Consider the following 22,762-nt stretch of genomic DNA (forward strand, 5'->3'; position numbering starts at 1 on the left):
AATCTAGACCCTAAGGAAAAAGTACTGCTCGTAACTGGAAGTATATGGGCAGTAAATGACAATTAGTCATTTGGGGAGTGCCTGGTGTTCATGAGATTACAACCCCAAGCCCGTATAGGTCTAGTTCTAACACAAAATCCTTTTCAACACCCAAACTCTAGCTGTCTTGAAAATGTATTTAACTGATTATGAAAAGGACTGGGTAAGAGAAAATGGGTGGCGGAGCTCAAAATCTGTTCCACTGTGGAACGCTCAGGTGGCTGAGTCAGATGGGCATCTGTCTTCGGCTCGGGTCATGATCCCAAGGTCCCGGGATTGAGTCCCACATCGGGCTCCCTGCTCAGCGGGGAGCTTGCTTCTCCCTCCGTCTGCCACTCCCCCTGCTTGTGCTTGCTTTCTCACACACTGAGAAACAAATAAAATCTTTTTTAAAAAAAATCTCTCCTGCAGAAAAAACTCACAGTACATTCCTAATGATGGTGAGCTAAGGGCAACGCATTTCCTTAAACGGTATATATTCAACCTATTATTACAACCCAAATGCAACAAGGGGAAGTAGAGGGTACCTAAACCAGAATGCAGGGCCCACATTTCAGGTCCGCAAGTTGGCAGAGGCTGCTCAAAAATCTTCTCAAGAGGGGCGCCTGGGTGGCTGCCTTCGCCTCAGGGCGTGATCCCAGAGTCCTGGGATCGAGCCCCACGTCAGGCTCCTCCTGGGAGCCCTGCTTCTTCCTCTCCCACTCCCCCTGCTTGTGTTCCCTCTCTCGCTGTCAAATAAATAAATAAATAAAATCTTTTTTAAAAAAATCTTCTCAAGAGCATCAACGCTCAAGCACTCTGCTAACTGCTGGATGACTAAGCTCCGTCCTCTTGTGCTGAAGGAGTTCACAGAATGGGCACTTCTACCACCTCAAAATGTTTAGAATTTCTGTATCGTTACTCAGCTGAATATTCTTCACATTGGGTAACAAACTATGAACGTGACATTCATCAGGCCCCAAATGGGACCACTCTCGAGAGTTTGTGGAAAACCAAAAGAACCACACGAAAACTACAAAGGTAGGTTTCCTTCCTTGAGTTCAAACAGAAAATTCTACTTGTCGCTGGAATGACAAAGATAAATTTTAAATAATGTAATAATTATCAAATAATTTACATTTAGCTTTTCAACATTTGAAAAAAAAGATATACTCTCCACCCAGATCTACTTCCTCCATCCGCCACAAACTTTGGACATTCTTCTATTAGCTTACTTACCGTACGTATTACAGGCAGGAGAACCAAGTGGCTAAGAGCTAGGACGTCTATATAATGTGTTATCCAAACCAGAGCACTTCTGAGGGTGAATAAAGTCATAGTAATTACAGTGGGACAACAGAAGTAACCTGGGACCATCCCCGGCAACCTGGGACCATCCCCGGCAACCTGAGACATCCTGTCACTCTACTAAAAGTTTGTGCTCTGGTGTCAGAATTTCATGGTGGGGAGGGAGAAACAATTAAAGGTTTAGAATAGTGTTGTTAAATGACCATAACTTCAGGAAGCTTAGTACAGAAGTGGGTTTTGGCCAGAATGGCCAGAAAGACATCGAGGGTAGGAAAGCCCAAGAAAATTCTTATGGCGCTAGGAAAGAAATCACAAGAGGCCAAGCTAGGATGATGGCAATAAAAAGAGACCAGGCCATTAAAGAAGTCAGATAGGTTGTAATACTAGTCCACGTAGTTAGAAAATATTAAACACATCTCAAGGGATTTGACAGGTCAATGTCAGGCATAGCAGAGCACCCGATAACAGGAAAAACAGAGGGAGCTCAGATTCTAGGGCAAAAGCCGTCTGCTCCGGATCTCTTCTCACACTTCCTGTTCCCGTTGGTGCCAGGCTCACAGGGCTGTGCTTACTTCCAAGGAGAACTGGAGCCCTCCACAGACCGCTTGCTATGATGCAAGGCACAGGTAAGCCAAGAGTTTCCTTCCTCGGGAGGGTGATAAAATGCCACTACCAATTGCTCCAGACACCACTTGGTGGCACCAGTACCCTGAAATGATTGAAATGCAACCTGCTATTCTTGATCTTAAACTGAAAAACATGGAAACATAAAAGGTCTAGCCAACCCTCAAGTTCAATTTCTTCCATGATTATCTGACTTCTTCAGAACTTTCATATCCTCCTTTATCTCAATCTATGGAAATCCTGAAAACTAGCAGATGAGAATGTTTTATTTTAATGATCTCTTATTATTTCAGAAATTCATTTGTATGCATATACACATATAATTTGCATAAATGTGACCCCCTCTTTCAACCACATTTTTCTTACGTTAGCCTTTTCCTTTTTTTTGTTTCTTTTCCTCACCTACCACCACCACAATTCCTCCCAGCCCTTCCAAACAATCCATCTTAATAACCTAGAATGTATCCATCCACGTTTGTTTCCATCACCATCTTACCTTGTACAAATATGTATAAGCAAAAGAGATAGAGAGAGATGAATGTATACCTATAAAAGTTCTTTTGATCAATGATTTAGGAAATGGACTCATATAATATACTCTTCTACACATCTTGTTTTTCTCCCTCAACAGTATCTGGTGATATTCCTTCTAAGCAACTAGTGTTGCTCCAATTCACTTTCTGGGGACGTTGTTATGTAATATTCCATAGTGTAGACACACATTAATGTATTCAACAGTCCCTTATTAAAGGGTATTCACTTGGTTTCAGGTTTTTGTTGTTGTTGTTTTGTTTTTGTCACAAGGATTGTTACTCTGCTGTAGAAATCCTGTGTTTATATCCTGTATGGTAGTGCTCTTGTTCCATGAGTTAAATTCCCAACAGGGACATGCTGGATTAAAGGGTAAGTATATACTTTCGATTTTAAGAAATGTTGCTAGGTTTACGTCCAAAAAAAGCTCTTTAAAATCCCCATTTCCACCAGCAAAATGTGAATGACAGTGCCTTTTTCCTCACATCTCCACTAGCAATGTGTATTGTTACTTTTTTCTTTTGCCAACCTGATGGATATAAAGTGACAATTTATCATTAATTAACTTTTTGTTTTCACAATTGGCTGTGATTTTGAGCATCTTTCCAGGTTTTTTAGCCATTTTCATCTGGTTCTTCACAGCTTTTGCCCAAAGCAAGGATTTTTTTTTTTAATTTCATTTATTCATTTGAGAGAGAGAGTACAAGCTGGAGAGAGGCAGAGGGAGAGGGAGAGGAAGAGGAAGAAGCAGACTCCCTGCTGAGCAGGGACCCCCCCCCCCAATGTGGGCTTGATCCCAGGATGCCAGGATCATGACCTGAGCCAAAGGCAGACACTTAAACGACTGAGCCTTGTTGGTGCCCCAACTAAGGGATTTTCCCTTAGTAAAGAAGCTAGAAAAATACTGTTAAAATATTATAGAAAGTAGAAAAATAGGTTTTATCGTGGTCAGCATTATCTATATTTGACATCTAACACTAAAAGCACTTGGGCGCTCAACTCGGCAGCATATATACTAAAATTAGAGCAATCCAGAGAAAATTAGCATGGCCTCTTCACAAGGAAGCCATGTAAATTTGTAAAGAGTTTCATATTTTAAAAATACATACAAACATACATGCATGCATCATGCATACATGAAAGCACTGGAAAATGATTTTGTGAATACTATTCAATTCTGGAATGTCTACTCTAAGGGCAGAACATGATTATTCCTCTCTTCATAAGGAATTGTCTCACTGTCAGTGCTTTGTTTCTGACTGGACATTGTATTGCTCTATATGTTTAAGTAGGACTTGGTATTAAATAGAACCAGTCGCATTTATTTGAGTGTCATTCAAAATACTTACTGAAAAAAAAAAGGACAAAAATCAGTAGGGAAAGAAATTGTATTTTTAAGCTTCTAAGATTTTATAAACAATGGATCCCAGAGAACAAAAAAAGTCATAAAACGACTTGACAGTGTCCTTTTAAGTGAACATATGTGAGTTTATGCATCCATATGTGTTCACATGTGTCCTACATATGCACAGCCAGCTGCTAACCAACCAGATTGTTCAATGTGTATGTTTACGGTAAAACAAGCCGAAAGTGTTTGCTCTCTTTGTTAGAGAAACAGCTCATAATTTCAAGTATACAAATGTCAGTTGTTTCTTATTTTTTTTTTTTCCAAGCCAAATGAGCTGTTGATGCCCAATTTGGCAGGATCCTAACTGAGGCTGACTCTTGGCCAGCTGCAGAAACCCGGCCCTGAAAGTTCGGGGAAATTTTTACAAGAATAAGGAGCTTTTCCTAATGGCTCCCTAAACCAGAGGAAGTTTCCTTAGAGCCTCAGCCAGTTCTTTCTCACTCAATATCCCAAAGGATAATCACTAACATTGTTTGGATACTAATGGCTGGAGTTAGGGTGTGAAATGAGGGTCCTCCCTCACTTTGGTCAAATACTCTTCCAAAACCCACTATTAACAGAAAACATCCTGGGGAGGTAGAAATTATTTCTGTGATAACAAATTTATCTGTGAGTCCTCAGTATCTCCTCTTTCATTTCAGCCTTTAGACAGAGGTCTGCAGCTTAAAATGATATGAAGTTTGGACCAACTTCCAGTTGAAGATGGAGCCTTTGGACAGATTAGACCCCTACTTCTACAATCACAGCATTGAACCAACTATCACTATCGGTATCCTCTATTACTCACATCAGTATTCTCCGGCTAGCAGGTTGTGGTGAAAAGAGCTCGTGCTCTGGAGTGGAAGAGTCTGTCCAGTGCTGGTTGTGTCGCTCCCTGGCTGTGTGGCCATGGTAGCTTCACGCTTCCAACTTCAGTTTCCTTATCAGCTATACGGAAATAATAATACAGATTTCCTAAGTTTCTGATGAAGATGAAAGGAGATATAAACCTATATAAAGGATGATGCACAGTACTGGGGACACATTAAGTGCTTAATAAATGTGAATGGCCTTCCTCTCCATTTCTACTTTCCTTTCTCTAGTCCCTGCAAAGAGAGAGACATGAAAAACCAGGAGTATTTCTTGGTCAAAGAGATAAGCCCCAAATCCCCAGTACCAATAATGGGGGTGAGGGGTAGAGGAGAAGCTGAATTCAACAGAAAAAATCATTTAAAATGTTCTCTTTTGACAAAAAAAAAATAAAAACAACAAAAATAAAATGTTCTCTTTCAAAATCATTGAGACTAGACTGATAAATATGAGTGTATTCATAAATGCATTTATTTAACACCAACTGTGTACCTAGAATAGTGCTTGACAGAAGTGTCCAAAAATACTTCTTAAATAAATGAATGAAGACCAAACCCTTAAAGCACCATAGTAATTCCTTCTCTGATGCTCATTTTCCTGGGATTTATTGATTAGCGATGATTCTCTGCTTTTCAAAGTGAATGTCATAGTAAGGAAGAAGTGTGGGTATCTGTTGTCACTGTCTTACTCAGCCCCTGAAAAACAACCAGAAGCACGCCATCCACCTTTCAGTCTGCCAACACAGGCTCTTTCTACATTGAACCACCTCTCATTCCTTCTTTCCCTCCCTCCATTCAACCTTCTGAAAGCTGTCCAGTACTTGGCCACAACTGAAAAATACAATTCTTCTTGCTGCAGGTGTCCGTGTGTTTGGGGGAAAATGAGCCACTGTTGACGATTGTAAAGAAAGAGAGAACAGCTGTTTGCATCTGGATGTGGGGTAAGAAAGAGAGAACAGCTGGTGGCAGCTGTGGCAGACAAGAAAGTAAGCAAGTGAGCAGCTGCTGGTGATTCCAAATCTACTAGACTGCCCAGAATAATTGAAATCCAGAAGAAGTATGTGAGACTCGACTTAACTGCTTTACTGTATCCTGCTCTTCATTAGATCCCACTTGTCCTTCATTAGGGACATTCCCATGATAGCCACATGAGGACTCCCAGTAGGAATATCAGTCCCTTCCTTCCCATCCATAACTCTTTGGAAAATCAAACCAAGAAAAGTAAAATGGCACAGACATTCCTTCCAGTAAGCCCATGCTTATTTTTACAAGGAGGAAGCAGTCTATGGTTGACAAGGGAAGGAATGTTACCAATGATGGATCTATCATAAGAATGGGCAAAAATAATTCTTTCTATATTACAAGAGATTATGGTCATTTTGATGATGATCCCACACTTCAGAATTCAGTAGGCTAACATAAAAATGTGATAACTTAAGAGGAATAAAAGCCTAGAAAAATACATTTTAAAACCCTGTCATCCTGTGAATGTGTATACACGGAAATATTTCTCTCTATTTTCTTTTTTATTTTTAATAAAAAGAAGAGAAAGACGTCTTTATATCATGCATCTGGTGACAAAAAGTTCGGTTGGTTTTTGTGCTTCCCACTGGTTCTTCCAGTCATCTGGAATTCTCAGATAAACTGAGAGACCCAAAAGTATGCCATCTATTTCTCATCTTTTTCAACACAGAAGAAAAACATCTCCTCATTCCAATTTGTAGAATTTCATCTCTTTAGTTTCTAAGGTAAAGTTCAAGAGAAGAAAAAAAAGAAACTACCACAATGTTATATATTAACATATTATATACAACCAACTGGCCCCAAATAAAAAAATGATTAAGCAAATTATACGGCACGCTATCTGTATTTACAGAAATGATAATTTTGTAGATAGTGATAGGGAAAATGCTTGTGATATAGCATTCATGGAGAAGTCGGCTAATATCATTCATACATGAAAAGTTAATGCAAAATATACACCACGATTAAAACTGAGGTAAAAGGATAGGCATAGGACAGTGATATAAAAGGAATTTGTTAAAATAGAAGAAGCCAAACAAGGATAGCAGAGGAAGAATTTTAAATTTTATTTCTTTTATGTTTTCTTTTTGTTGATAAATTGTATTAGTATAAAAGATCTAAATAATAATTAAGCTATTATGAAAATTACTAATAAAATCACTAAACTATAAGTTCCATAAGGTTTTTGATCACCTTCTCTCCAATGCCTGTCACAGTGCCTACTTGCCAATAAATATTTGTTGAATGAAGAAGTCAATGAAATGAGTGAATCATCTGCATTTTTGTATGAAATCACTTCCACCAATGGCACATGTGTGACTGAGAAAAGAAGGCTGGCTCTCCTCTGAAGATCAATTAGAAAGATCCCTGAAGATGTGTAGTCACAGCATTTTGAAATCAGCTCTATCCTGCCTGATGAGATATGTGGCCCAGCCAGACCTAATGAGCCCCCACATTCTGAATCGGAAAGGAGAGAAGCTAGCCAGTGCATTTATGCTTCCAACTCTAAGATATGATTCTGTGACTTGGATTAGGAGAAAAGGGAGAGGGAGTAGTTGCCAAAATACTAATGTCCCAAGCACCTGGCCCTTAATTTATGGACCAGAATGGCCCATGACAAAGTTCCCAGATGTTTTGTGCTCCAGGTGAGTAGCTTTCCTCAAAGCAAATTTGATTAATGTTCACAGCTCCCCTCTCAAGTCCTGGCTTTGTTACCCAGTCTGGCATTGAAAGAAGTGCTTGAGTTCTAAATCAGGTAGTAGGAATATAAGATGCCATTCACTCTTGATTTTACTGTCCCATTTTCCTGCAACAATAAGGATGACTAGTTGAAAGAATTTTCACTATGTCAAAGGCTGCCTTTGAATCAACCTTGTTTAGTAAACTCTTCCCTGGGGAAATTGTGATATACTCATCATTCCAATATGAACATCTTTATACAAAGTCTGTTTTCCAGATATCTTGAACCTTCCCCAAGCCCTGCATATATAAAGTGTGAATGTTCCATGTTAATGTAAAGTATTCCTACACTCTAAACATGGAGTAACTCAAGACCCTGACAAATTTGTATGTTATCCAAAATACGTTTGCAGATTTTTTCCTCTTGCCTATAAAATAGCATTAAAGGAAATGTCTCGCTCCATAAATATAACTGTCAAGTGTTTAAATGACTTGCACTTCATCATCATCATCACCAAAATCATAAACTGCCTTTTTTTTTGTCCAGGGCTGGGATTGTAGTATCCTCGGCATATTCAATAGATATTTGAATAACACACTGAGAAGATGCAGCTGCTAGGTTTTTATCAACCTTCCCTAGAGGGACCATAACATCTAGTTATTTCCGGATATAATTTCTGTATTAGAAGTGTCAAGGGTAATTTTATGTGTCAACTTGACTGGGCCATGAGATACCCAGATATTTGGTCAAATATTATTTGTTGTTTCTATGAAGGTGTTTTTGGATGAGATTAACATTTAAATTGGTAGATTGAGCAAAGCAGATTGCTCTCCATAATGAGTGGGCCTCATCCAATCAGTTGACGGTCTGAATAGAACAAAATTTCTGACTCTCCACCAAGAAAGAAAGGATTCTTCCTACATGAAGGCCTTCATACTGGTACCTTGGCTTTTTCCTGCCTTTGAACTTGAACTGAAACATTCACTTTTCCTGAGTCTTGAGTCAACCAGCCTTCAGACTGGAACTAGACCATCCATTTGTTCTCTTGGTCTCCAGCTTCACTAGCTAACCCTACAGACCTTGAAACTTACAAGCATCAAATTCCTTATAATAAATCTCTATATACACATCCTATTGGTTCTACTTCTCTCAAGAACACTGACTAAAAACATAAAAGATTTAGCATACTATTCAACACAAAAGATTCTATTCACTAATAGAGGACTCTGGAAAGATGGCAGAGTAGAAAGCACAAGGGATTTTTCTCTCTACCCAGATAACAATTGCATTGGCAGAATCTCTCTGTTGTAACTATTTTGGAACTCTAGAGTCTGTTGAGGGCTTGCGGTTTCTAAGGGAAGATTTGGATGGTAAATTGCAGTTAGTTGTAGTCAATTTCAGTTCCTAGCAGAGTAGTAACTAACTCTCCTCCACCCTCCATCCTAGGGCAAGCAGCTCTGCCAGTGTTCCTGGATTGTGTCCTCTAAACATTGGAAATGTGTTCTCTGCTCATTAATTGTGGCTTCTGATCACAGAGGTACAGACAAAGAGGTGGGCAGCCATTGTTATTGCACCTCTCCCCCATCGTTGCAAGCCCCTCCCCTGCCAGCTGAAGTGAATTCTAGGGGATTTAAAGAACCAGGCCTTCAATTTTCACTTTTTCTCCTTTCAAAAGCCAGACACGAAAGACTAGGACATTCAAAAACAACTGCATATTTGGAGAAAATAGAAAGTGTGCATGCCCAGGAAAAAGCTCAGAAAAGACTTTAGAAGACCTGAGGTTTACACCTCAGGCTGATCCTCAGCACAGGAACAGCCTAAAACAATTAAAAAAGAAAGAAAGAAAGAAAGAAAGAAAGAAAGAAAGAAAGAAAGAAAGAAAGAAAGAAAGAAAGAAAGAAAGAAAGAAAGAAAAGAAAAGAAAGAAAGAAAGAAAGAAAGAAAAGAAAAAAACAATGACAATAATAAAAACCAGTAAACCCTGGGGAAGAGTGAGGATCTGATTTCCAGAACTACCCTGTTATGTCCAGTGTGCAACAAAAAAGCACAAAACATACAAAAAATAGGAAAGCGTGGCTCATTTAAAGGGGAAAAAAATCAATTAAGCAACAGAAACTCTCCCTGGATTCTTAATAGCAGATCTCCTAGACAAAGACTTTACAGCTCTTATCTTAAAAATGCTCAAAGAACTAAAACAAGATGTGAAGAAAATCAAGAAAATGATATGTGAACAAAATGGAAATATCAATTGATAGAAAGTCTAAAAAGAAACAAAAAAAAATCTAGAGCTGAAAAGTACAATAACTAAAGTGGGAAAAAAAAGTCACTATAGGGACTCAAATGCAGATTTGAATAGGCAGAAGAAGGTATCAGTGAACCTGAAGATAGAACAATGGAAATTGTCAAGTATGAGGAGCAGAAAGAAAAAGATTGAAGGAAAGCCAACAGAGCTTAAAAGATCTGTGGAACACCATAAAACTAATCCAGTAGAACTAAGGTGTGCAAAGAAAATGTAGCATCCTTATTTTCTTATCCTTATAAATTCAGTCTCTTCTAGATTGTGTCTGGTAAATGCTCAGTCTTTAAAGCTTTCTCCTTCTCTCTTGCTCCTACAGAATATGTCATCGCGGGGGTACACAGGCACTGATGTGACTTCATGGCGGCAGCAGGTGGGGAATGGGGCATCTTGGATCCCATTTACCATCTGAGTTCTTGCTGGTTTCTCCTGTGAGATTGCTGTCTAGTTCCTGAACTGATATCTGCTAAGGTGAAACTGAACCTGTCTGTCTTTAGGGCATTGTACTGGCATTCACTACTGAAGTCAGTAACAGTAGCCAATTATCTCTGGTCTTGAACTCTTTCAGATCCCCCATTATGTTCTTTGTCCAATCCTCAGGCTTCCATACTATCTGGTCCCACCCCCTTATTTCTCTGACTTCTTTTCTGTCATTCTTCCCCTTGCCTACCCTTACCCAACCACACTGACCTTCTCTCTGTTCCTTGAACACACCTGGTGTGTTCCTATCTCAGGGTCTTTATACTGCTAGTCCCTCTGTCTGGGATCATGGTTTGTTCTTTCACTATATGTGAGACTTTGCTCTGATGTTACCTTCCATATAATAGATTCCTTGACCAAATTATTTAAAACTGAACACCCCTCCTGAGCTTCCACACTCCCTCGTTTATTTATTTCCATGGCAATTATCACGATCCAATATATCATATGATTTACTTACTTTTGTTGTCTGTCTCCCTCCTTAAGAATATAGACTCACTGTAGAAATTAGGGCTGGCAAATGGTGTAGAGAACTCAGAATTAATATAGTACTTGTTCCATGACCATGAGATTCAATGAAGTGCATCAATCCCTTAAGAAAATTTGAGCAATGAATGGTGGAATAAACAGTAAGATTTTGTGCAGGATTGAGTCAGTAACATGCTTCCTCATCCATTCCTGTCCTTCACTTTTCAGATTTCCATATTTTCCTCATCTCAGTTTCTACTAGCTTTCACTTTTAAACTCCAAAAGTACTAACAAATGACAAAAATGTCTTAATTATTGCCAAAAGTTTATTGAGGGCCTTCTTAAATCTTTGTATTAGTGAAGGTAAACACTGGCTACTGTAACTAAAACATTTTAACCAAATAGAACCTATTCTTCCCTGAGACTATCAATCAATGTGTTCTGTGCAGCTGGTAGGTGGGTTTTTTCCCCCACAGAAGAGTTTTTAAGGACCCAGGCACCTTCTAGGTTATGGCTCCACAAGCCCTATCAACTGCTTAGCAACCAGGCAGGAGAAGAAACAGGAGATGAAATAGGTAACAGCTGCCTAATTACCTTGAACACACACATCACTTCTGCTCACATACCTTTGGTCAGAACTAGATCATGGTATAACCAGATGCCAGGAGCCATGGAAATTGTAGTCTCTGCTTGGCCAACTGTTTCCCTGTGGTGATTCTATGCCATGGAAGGAAAAGCACAGATCTTGTTGCCCATTTAGCTGTTTCTACCATGCATGTCATATGGTGTGTATGCATTCTCACATTACTTCATTAATTCTTTCAACATCTTTATCAGGTATTAATATCATTCCCATTACACAGAGGAGACACACCCAGAGAGAAGAATTGACATCCCAAGGCTTCAGGAGGTGACTGCATTCATGAAGATTTACATTTTTAATATAGGATTTCTTGAGATATAATTTACATACTACAACATTCACCAATTTAAAATATACACTTCAGTGGTTTTTAAGTACTTTCGCAGAGTTGTGTAGCCATCACCACGGTCAATTCTGGAACATTTTTATCACCCCCGAAAGAAACATGTGCTGAGGAGTGCCTGGGTAGAACAGTTGGTTAAGCACCCAACTCTTGGTTTTGGCTTAGGTCATGATCTTGGGGTCATGAGATCAAGCCCCAAATCAGGCTCTACTCTCAGTGCAGAGCCTGCTTAAGACTTTCTCTCCCTCTCCTTCTGCCCCTCCTCCTCTCTATCCCTCTCTCTTTCTCAATAAACAAATAAATCTTTTTTTAAGTAAAAAATAAAAATAAATTTAAAAAGAAATGCGCACTAATTAGTATTTCCTTCTCATTTCCTCTTCAACCCCTTTCAGCCCTAAGCAATCACTAACCTACTTCCTGTCTCTATGGATTTGCCTTTTCTGGACATGTACAATATGTTGGCTAATTGACTGGCTTCTTTCACTTAACATAATGTTTCCAACGTTCACTCATGTTGTAGCAGGCATCAGTATTTTATTTCTTTTTATTGCTGGACAATATTTCATTGTATGGATATACCACAAATGTGCTTATCCATTCATCAAGTGATAGACACTTGAACTGCTTCCATTTTTGCTTAATGAATAATGCTGCTATAAACATTTGTGAACCAGATTTTTTGTGAACACGTTTTTATTTTCCTTGGCTACATACTTAGAAATGAAACTGCTGGGTCATAACCTGTGTGTTATCTTTTTTTGAAGAACTGCCAGGCTGTTTTCCAAAGTGGCTGTGCCATTTTACATTCTTCTTACCAGTGTAGAGTCAGTGTTCTAATTTCTCCACATCCTTCCCAACACTTATTTTTTTATCTTTTTTATTATAGTGGGGTTTGCATTTTGAAGGATGACTATTTCTGTCAACTTCAAGAATTATGAATTATGGCTCAATTCCTTCAGTAAGAGGCTAAGTAAGAATGAGAAGCATAAGAAAATTTTTAAAGGATTTGTCTTCCATGCTTTTTCTCCCAGGTATATCTTGCCTTAATCTGCCATTTGGATGCCCAGAACCCTGAACCTGTGTTGTGGGATTCCTGGAATGCTTGCCCGCCTTGGGTTTACCCCATGATCCAGACTTTTCCTGATCTCTCCTTTCTTTTTTTTTTTTTTTAAAGATTTTATTTATTTATTTGACAGACATAGAGACAGCTAGTGAGAGAGGGAACACAAGCAGGGGGAGTGGAAGAGGAAGAGGCAGGCTCATACTGGAGGAGCCCGATGTGGGGCTCGATTCCACAACGCCGGGATCACGCCCTGAGCCGAAGGCAGATGCTTAACCACTGCGCCACCCAGGTGCCCCTGATCTCTCCTTTCTTGACACTCACAATAAACAACTGGATGCAGGAAGTTTTGAGCCTTCTGTTTTAACCCATCTATTTAGACCCTGTTGACTTTCAGATCTGAGAATCTTTTAACTCCTGTGTTTAGAAGTAGAAATCGTTACATCAGCATTATGCTTACATGCATGAAGACTCATTCATTAGGAAAGTATTTTTTTAGAGCTAATTTCTATTGAGCTACTTTAATTCCTTGATAAAATTTTTATTCCAAGGCATGAAGACATTTCTAAATTTTTTCCCTTTTGATTTTTAATTTACTGAAATTCTTTTCATTGGAATCAGTTATTTTCCACATACGGTTTAAATGAAAATGTTATTCAATGTGTTTTTTTCCCCTTGCTGTTCATATCAAATTTTTCTTGATTATAGTTTCTGCAATTGCATGTGTTCTTTTATGGTCATTATTTGTACCAAGTCCAATTGTCTCAGGTCAAATTATTCACAGCCAAACTTAGTCAAAAAATTGGATTCTTACATCAATTTTTAGGCAATAATAAGTTTCAACATGTGCCAATTTAGCTGTTGGCAGTTTTATTTAGTGTTGATTACTTTTGCCAAGTCTAATTTTCCCTGTTCAATATTTGCATGTTTCAATGTGAGCATCAAGACATGATTTGTCATCAGATTTTCATCTCGAACAAATTTTACCATGTGCAGTTTCAACTGTTATCTTTTGTTTTGTGCAGATCATTCCTAACAGTAATATTTAGTATGAATAGGATAAAAGACTGATAGTTTGGATTTTTTTTAAGCTAATACATGAGAAAATTGTAAGAAAGTTCCTTCACCTATGTCAAAGTTATTCTGCTGTCTGGAGTTTCTCTGTATTATGACCTAATTCTTTAATGTATTTCCAATCAATTTGTGTATTCTGTACCAACCACCCATGCTGATGGCACAGCAACAGCAAATGATGGGATCAGAATATCCTTGGGGTTAAATGTTCCTGTGTCATGATATTCTAGGGGTTAAAATAATCCAGTGTCACAAAATTAATCTGTTCAATATGTTCTATATCTGATTCATCATTGGAATTGGCTGGGAACTTCTTTACACATAAGATTCCTAACCTATCTCTTCCCATCCCTGTCTGTCCCTGAAGCAAATTATCACTTCACAGATCTGGGATAGGCTCCCAGCATCTGCAATTTTTTAAAACGTTTCTTTCTGATTCTTATGTCTATCCACAAAGGTTTGGCTGTCTTCTGGGCTAAGCCATACTCAGAAAAGGGCTATCGATATGGGTCAACCATATGTCACAATACTTCCATAACTTAAACCTAACCAAAAAAAGAGAAATAGGACATTGGGAGGGGAAAGGAGACTGCTGGTGGCTAAGTAAGAATGGATGGGTGCACTACCCAGAAGGGCCTAGCAAAGATGTAAGAGGTGAGCAGGTAGTGGTCATCAACTTGGAGGTCAAGAGAAGGAAGTGGAAACAAAGCAGCACAGTTCAGAATCTATGTGCTCAAACTGGAGTCGCTATGGGGTCTTCCATTTTCACAGCCCTTGTTCTACTTTGACTGGTCAAGGGGCAGACTTTTAAGGCTGGACAAGATGGTGCCTTGCTCAGTAACTAAATCAGCAGATAACCTGATACAGCAGATATAAATCTCAGTCAACAACTCAAAATTGGGAAAAAAAATAGAAATTTATTTGCTGTGATTCAAGTTATTTTCTATTTTTGAGATGCCCATCCCCTATAGAAAGAAAAATAAGTTCAGTCAGTTCGAAGTTTGCCCTAAAGTGGGTCTGAAGTAGGATGGCGGGACAGTGGTTTTAGTGCCAACGTGTTTTGAAGGGAACCCCATTATGTTACCTGCAGAAGCAGATGGAGCCCCCCCCAAAGTTTGGTTTGGATGTTGCTACTGATGCCATCACAAATATATATCAAACAGATAAGAAAAGGCTTATTATTTACATAACTGAGATGTCTGAGAGGGAAGGGAAGGCCTCTCAAACCAGTCCAAAATGAAAAGCCAAGTAAAGGAGACTGGCGTAGGTTTTTAATTCTGTTGAGGGGTTGGGCTGAGGATGTGAGTCCCCATGCAGCAGGAGTTTGTGGTTTTGCTGTTGCCAAAATGGTGAGCCTCAGGCCTAGACAAGATCAGCTTGTCCAGATGTGGTACAGAAGGGGAAAAGAAAGAGGTGAAATTTAACAGCTGTCAGCAGTCAAATATCAGAGTCCAAGTCTTCATTACAAAGTCATTTGTCTTTGATTTCATTTGTCCACACAGAAAACCTCTGAAGCAACCAGCATCTTGCCTGATACTTGGTCTTTAATAATAATTTATTATTATGGCTATTTTTGTTGATTAATTACCAAGTCCCAAGAACTGCCCTGTTCTACATGTATATTTCATTTAGGCCTGACTGCAGTCTTAGGACACAGGTAATATTATTATCCCACTTTACAGGTGAGGACAGTGAGGCACAGATTTAATGGCATCTGCCCCTCTCTGGAAAGAGGGAGAGTGAGGATTCCAACTCAGACTGTCTGGTTCTATACCTCTATTTCCTATCCTCCTGGTTCTTCTCATCCTACCACAGCAGGATATAACTGGGCTTCTCTGGTGTATGGAAATTCTACAAGTCTGTCCCTACTTCTAGAGCTTGCTTCTTCCATGTGACTCTAATTCTGGAAGCAGGGCTCTGAGCCCCACTCTGCAGGAACAGACCAGCCAGGATCCTGGCAGAAATCAAATGCACTTCCTAAATAGGTAATTTAAGATTTCATAAAGGAACTGTTTACAAAAATGTGAGCAGAGGTTAGGAAAAGCAACAAAGGAGGGGACAGGGAGCCTTCACCACCCTACACCCAGCCAGAATAAATGAGGGGAGGAAGTGGCTACAGTAATGAAAAAAGTGAGCAGTGTGGAGAGGGCCATCTGACAGAAGCTGTGGCCTTTAGTTAAAGAGCACAGCTGGGAAGGCAAAGGAATAAATACTCCGTTCTTATTTGCCTCCTGTTCTCCAGATCTCTTGCCAATGTCTTCTACTGGCAAACCCAATGGAAGAATGGAAGGCAAGGACATTGTCATATAGTCCATATGGATAGTCACCCAGGGCACCAGGTAGGATGAAGGGTGGGAAGAGGATCTGTGAGGTAAAGTAGATAATGACCATCATAGGCCTTTATCGTTGCTTTTATCACTCCTCCTTATTATACTTTTATCATTCCTCTTCCCTTCTCTTCTCTCTCCAGGCTAGGTAAATAACAAACAGACAAACACACATATGTGTGTGTGTGTGTGTGTGTGTGTGTGTGTGTGTGTGTGTGTGTGTATATATATATATATAGAGAGAGAGAGAGAGAGAGAAAGCTGTCAGGGGCAGGAAAGAAGCACTCACTCTCTCTCTCTCTTCCCCCTCACTCTGCCTCCCCATTTCTTAGGAACCTAGTCAACTGCAAACACCACAGTGTCTGCCATATATTGTCTTAAATACACAAAGGTTTATCTGGCTCACATAACTAGTTTTATGACCCAGTGGGCCATCAAGAGCCCAGAGTCTATCCATCTTTCAACACTACCATTCTTGACATTTTGGCTTTTATCCTCATTCTGGTTGTCTTATGTTTCTAAGATGGTTGCTTCTCCTCCAAACATCACATCTACACATCTGTGTAATAGGCAGAAAGAAGGATAAAGGAAAAGACCCACAGAAATGCATCATTTACATCTCATTGGCAAGATTGTGTCACATGACCACCTTGGACTACAAGAGACTGCCCAGCAAGTGGTGTTAGTTGAGAGAATTGGAGTACCCTGGAAAAGGGTGGAGGGGCAGCTTGGTGGGTCAGTTGGTGGAGTGTCTGACTCTTGGTTTTAGCTCAGGTCATGATCTCAGGGTTGTGGGGATCAAGCTCCAGGTCAGGGTCTGTGCTCAGCTCAGAGACTGCTTGAGATTCTCTCCCTCTCCCTCTGCCCCTCCCCCCACTGTGCTCTCTCTCTCTCTCTCTCTCTCACTCTCTTTCTCTCTTTCTCTTTCTCCTTCAAATAAGTAAATAAATCTTAATGAAAAGAAAAGGGTGGAAAGGAAATAGACACTGTGTAGGCACGTATCAGTGCCTGACATTCCATTTTTATCTATATCACAAATTGGCTCTGCTCTCATAACTCCTTAGGCCTTCAGAAATCAAATCCAGAAAGAGACTTACAGACTTAAAGAGAGAGAGAATATACAGTGAAACACATGACTGCTCAGTTAGTACAGGTTTCTCAGACCTTCTTGCTGCTGGCATGAACATGTAACCATCTTCTCAACAACTGAATGTGAGCAGAAGTGGCATGTGCCCCTTGAAGTTAGGCCTTAAGACACAGACTTTTGTTACTGTACATCTTCTTCCCCTCTCTACATTCTAAAAGCTAGTGTCTGTGACCACCTTCTGCTATGCTGTAAAGGATAACGGACCAACAAAATGTCATACCTCTAAATGTCCACATGGATCAGGAACATGTCCAAATCTGGACTGTTAAATCCAGCACTGTTATGGTAAGAGAAAAGAACTTCTTTGTTCTATAAGCTGCTGCCTTTTGGGGTCTCTATGTCACAGCTTCTATCCTACCTAATATAGTTTCTATCCCAAATCTGATTCTCCAGGATGGTTACAACCTCAGGCAGAGCTGTGCCTGGGTTTATTTGTGATATTTTTCTAGGTTTCCCCAAATCAGTGGTTGAATTCTTGCCCTCCTCATTTGCTTGTCACTACTCATTTTCCCAGGACTCTTTCCCTTTTCCAAACACTATTCCATCCTTCCCACTTCCCTGTAAGAGTTCAAATGAGAGCAGAGGAAATTATTTTTGTGGATTAGCATCCATTGTTTGGGCAGTGTGGATTTTGTCAAGGATGAAGATAAACAGGAACTAAAGTCATGGGCAAGAGGGGTATGGAGCAGCACTGAAGGACACAGGACATGAGAAGGCCACAATGGGAAATTCTCACAGCCCCTCTTCTAGGTCAATGGGCAGACTGAGTCTCACTATGTAACCTAGTCTAGGCTTGTTCAGTGCTCTATCAGTATCAGTGCTTGTATCAGTGCTCTATACCACTTGAGACAATTATAGTCTCAGGTTCTTTGGTATGACTGCCACCGGGGCTCTTCTTAAAATTATATCTCTTTTCTCTGTCCTCCTAGGGAATTCTGCCTTTGTAATTCAATTTAATCATTTATCAAGTGAGTGCCTGAGGCATTTAAAATTCTAAAGAGAATATAGCAAATGACTGTGGAGACAAGCATGGACGTAAGAATTATGAGAAGGCCTTGGACAATGCCTCTTAACCAAGATCCTACCCATCTGAAATTATCCCAGAAAAAAATCCTATCTCCACCCTGAGTCAATAAAGAAGACTCCTATTGATGTCCTACTGACATCAACAGGATTGTGTAACACTTTTGATTCTAATTTACCCAGAAAAAAAAAATGATACTTCAATTTAAAAAAAAAAGACTATAGAAAGAAACTTTAAGAATCTAAAAGATGGTTATGAAAAATAGGAGAAAGAGATGAAGAGATATATTGTCAATTACTCTTAGGGTGCAGGGGTCTTGAGCTGAAGATCTTGGATAGAAGAATCAATATCCAGCAGTCTGCTGTTTGGTCCAAATATCAGAAAAGCTATCACCTTTGTGATGTCACCCTCTGGAAGATTCCAAAGGATTCTCAGTTTTAGATCTCCTGTTGACACAGAAGTCCAAGAGGTAGATGTATAAAAATTTTTTAACTGGGAGACTGGGATCCAAGGATTGATTCCTTGAATTTTTACTGCAGTGTACATAGTTAACAATACTTTATATGGTCCTTTCCAATGAAGTTTGAGAATAGTCTTATGTTCTTGTCATTTCCTTTAATCCAAGACCCAAGTCTGAAGGTCATGCAAGAGTTCCTGTGGATTATCATTCAGAAAAGCTGGCTGACCTTGATTATAAATTTGAGTATGTTGTGTTAATCCCCTACAGTATTTTGCCATGTTGGAGCGTGAAAGAGCAGTTAGGATAGGGGGTGAGATCTCTAGATGCACTGGGCATCCAGTGACCATTTCATATGGGGATTAGGGCCATGAGGATTAAGTATAAAGCCTTAGGCCTCAGCAACTAAAGTTCCTCAGATAGTTTTACAAGTCTCAGTTGGTACCTCTATCACCAAACAAATAGGTGGGTATTGCCAAGTGGAAAAAACAAAGTCTTGAAGTTTCTTTGCTATTATCAAAGCAGTTGCTTGATGGCAATGAAAGTCTTCTAGAAGACCAAGAAATAGAAACACAATTGTAAGTACATACTCATAACCAAATGAGGTGAGTTACTGAATGAAATTCCTCTGTAAATAGATGTTCAAAAGATCTGAAAGGTTTAGGGTTGTGTTTATGCCCCAGCTTTACTATTTTCTCAAGACAGTAGATTTGACAAATGGGAAATGCTCCAGAGATATCCTCTAAAGTCTTATTGAAGTGTCCCCACCAATGCTTATTTATGATGGTTTTTGAAATTTCCTTTCCATAATGGGTCACAACTTGTAACACTTTTTGAGAAAATCCATTTCAGTATCTTGGGGCAGACCAAGAGACTATCTTGGTGCCACCATAGCTGCCTGGGAGGAGAAAAAAATTTAATCTTTTCCAATACAGTTCTTCATAATCAAATGCTTGATACTAAAATTAACTCAAGACCTAATGCCAATAGTTAGGAGTTAGTTTTGGCTTTGACTCTTAGACTTGTTGGAAAGCCTGAAGGTGTTAAAGCAACTCATTTAGTATAGTAATCTGCTAAAGCATTACCCTTTGCTTCTTGAGTCTGCTTTTTACTATGGGGCCCAACCTTAAAATAGCCAATTCCTTTGGAAAAACAAAGCATCTAATAGGAATTTTACGTGACTACCATGTTTAATTGAAATACCAGATGCAGTTAAGCCACATTGCTTCCTAAGCATACCAAAACCATGAACTAGCCCAAAAGCATATTTACTATCTGTACAGATATTTCCTCTCTTATCTCTACCTAATTGGCAGGCTGTAGTAAGTGCTACAATTTCAGCAACTTGTACAGATTTGGCCCCTGGGAAAGGATAATATTTGAGTGAGTTGCAATCACATACTAAGCTTGACAGCCTCCTTGTTCCGTTCCCTAATAGGCTCCATTCATAAGCATTTCTAAATCCAGGTTGTCAAAGAGTTTCAAAGAGATCAGAGTGAGGTAAGGAAAATTCCTGAATAAGTGCATGACTTTGTCATTAGGTTTCTTCCTCCCCTGGGAGAGAAAGAAAGCTGGGGGGAGGAGAGTCTAGGGGCTACAGCAATGTATAGAAATATGTGTGAGTGAGAAGAGAAGGATTTCATAGAAGGTCAATCTAGAAGCAGAAAAGCATTGAGTGTTTTCAGTTAAGAGTAAGGTCTGAATGACATGAGGACATAATGTTAAGAGGAGATCCTAAAACGAAGTGAATAGAAGCCTCAATTAACTATGCAGCGGTTGCCACTGAAGACAAACAAAGAGTGTAGACTTTTGTTATAGGGTAAAGTGAGAGGCTATTATGAGTGGTGGGTGTCTGAAGCCCTTTGTGCTATTGAGTCAGAACCCTCAAAGCTTGTCTTTAGATGCTTCATATACAAATAGAAGGAAAGTTCTATGATAATGGAAAAGTACAAACATAGGAGCTTTTGAAGAAAACTTTTTAAGTTACAGAAGGCTCTAGGTAAGTCTGTCCCAGGCAAAGGCTCTGGTACTGGGAAGTTAATCTGTACCAAAATAAAAAAATCTTCTCTTCCATGGAGTTTCAGAAAGAGGTTGCCCAGCCCACATTTGAGTGGTACCCCATTCACAAAGTAGATTTCAGTCCAACAGATCCACCAGAGTGGAATCATTGCGCAGAAAGCATTGATTAGTGATAGGAATATCTGAGATGCCTACCACTGTTTTGGCTGCTCCATGGAAGGAGTGATGGAAAGGCAGGTTTGTGGTAGAATGTATTAGGTCTGGTATAAACAAAAAAGGAACATCCTTGATTGTTTTTCGTTTTGCTTTGTTTTGTTTACAATTGCATGGAAATCTCTTCCTTTTGTCTTAAGGGCAATTTTGGACAAACTGAAGAATGTACTTACTCAAAAGGAAGTCATTCTGTCCCAAAAAGTTGGTCCTTTATCATTTTAGATTCTGTCTTCTAATTTAAGGCAGAGCAAGCATTTTTCCAGTGTCCCTTTTCCTTATAATATCCACACGTATCTTTGTTTAGACTGGCTATAGAGATGTTTTTGTTCCTGGGTTTATCTAATTGCTTAATTGTGAAGAGTTATTAATTTAATCTATAGTTTTTTTTCTGAGCCAAAGTATCTTCAAAGTGCTCATCGATCTCTTAAAGCCCAGCGAGAAGGCCGTCTACCAGTCTGTTGTCTGTTTCTGTCACTTCAGTTTTAAGACAATCAACAAGGAGGTGGTTAGGGCAATTGTGATATCTTTGCTCCCACTGAGAAAAGAGTGTTCTGGAAGGTAGTAGTTAAGCTGTCTCTGAAATTAGGGATGGATCTGAGTTTTCCCCCTCCTTACATAACTGGATTTTTGACCAATCGATTTTGACAGGGAAGGCCTCAGGAATAGCAGCTAAGAGAGCTTGTCTGATTTGTATACTTTTTATACCTACCTGCAGTTAAATTTCATCCTACTTTTTTCCTGTCATTTTAGTAATCAATCCATCATGCTTTTCAAATCAAATTCTAGCATCTCTGGTTACCACAAAGAGATGAACTAATTGAAAGAGATCACAGACTCCCTGACTATAAAGTCCTAAGACAATGCTTAAATTCTTAAACTAACTTTTGTCTTTCCTGGAAGGAATTAGAAAGTTCTTAGCTACATTATGGAAATCTGATCTTGACCAAGGTTTAAAGCTGTGGGACCATTTGCATCTGCATTAAAAGATATCATGAAGGGATATTCTACAGTGAGAGGACTGTATTTAGGAAGGGACAGTGGAGAACAGGAAAGGGGGTGGAGAGAATGTGCAGGAGGACGAGGAGGAAGAAAACATGGGAAAGAGGAAGTTGAGAGACAGGGGGCCACGAGGAAAGTCAATCCAAAGATGGGGCAGAAGAGAAAAAAAGAGAATTTAAGTTTGAATTTTTATTTTTATTTGAGATTTTATTTATTTATTTGACACACAGAGAGAAAGCCAGAGAGAGCGGGAACACAAGAACGGGGAGTGGGAGAGGAAGAAGCAGGCTCCAGCGGAGGGGCCTGATGTGGGGCTTGATCCCAGAATGCCGGGATCGCACCCTGAGCTGGAGGCAGACGCCTAACGACTGAGCCACCCAGGTGCCCCTAAGTTTGGATTTTTAGATCATCCACATTTTTATTAGCTTTTCCTAAGGAGTCCTCAGGAACTCCTTATAATTATAAAATTATAATTTTATAATTTTGCTGTCTTTTAGAGGATTTTTGTCTTTAAGAGGCCTCTTCATATCAGTTAAAACTTGTCGACCATTAAATATTTGGAATCTTTGAATCCTTTGATGGTAAAGTGACATATGGATGGATTGTCTTAATCGTATTCCAAGTTTCCCCAGGTGGCCACTAAAGTTCTAGAATACTCACAGAGCTTCCAAAGTTTAGTGCTATTGGCTCTATAATGTTAAACCTATATTCAAGTGGCCTGAACAAATTAACAAAATCTCCTTGGCATTATGGCCCCACCATGTCCTTGAA

At 39.4% G+C, this 22,762-nt stretch overlaps 1 non-coding gene across 1 annotated transcript; it reads left to right on the forward strand.

The window, feature by feature from the left end:
• Positions 1 to 3,472: 3,472 nt before the first annotated feature.
• On the forward strand, positions 3,473 to 3,579 carry LOC117796556. Its single transcript, XR_004621107.1, has one exon. It is a non-coding gene; the product is annotated as a U6 spliceosomal RNA (small nuclear RNA).
• The last annotated feature ends 19,183 nt before the right edge of the window (positions 3,580 to 22,762 follow it).

The sequence above is a fragment of the Ailuropoda melanoleuca genome, chromosome 15 (genome assembly GCF_002007445.2).
Source record: "Ailuropoda melanoleuca isolate Jingjing chromosome 15, ASM200744v2, whole genome shotgun sequence".
Classification (NCBI taxonomy): Eukaryota; Metazoa; Chordata; class Mammalia; order Carnivora; family Ursidae; genus Ailuropoda; species Ailuropoda melanoleuca.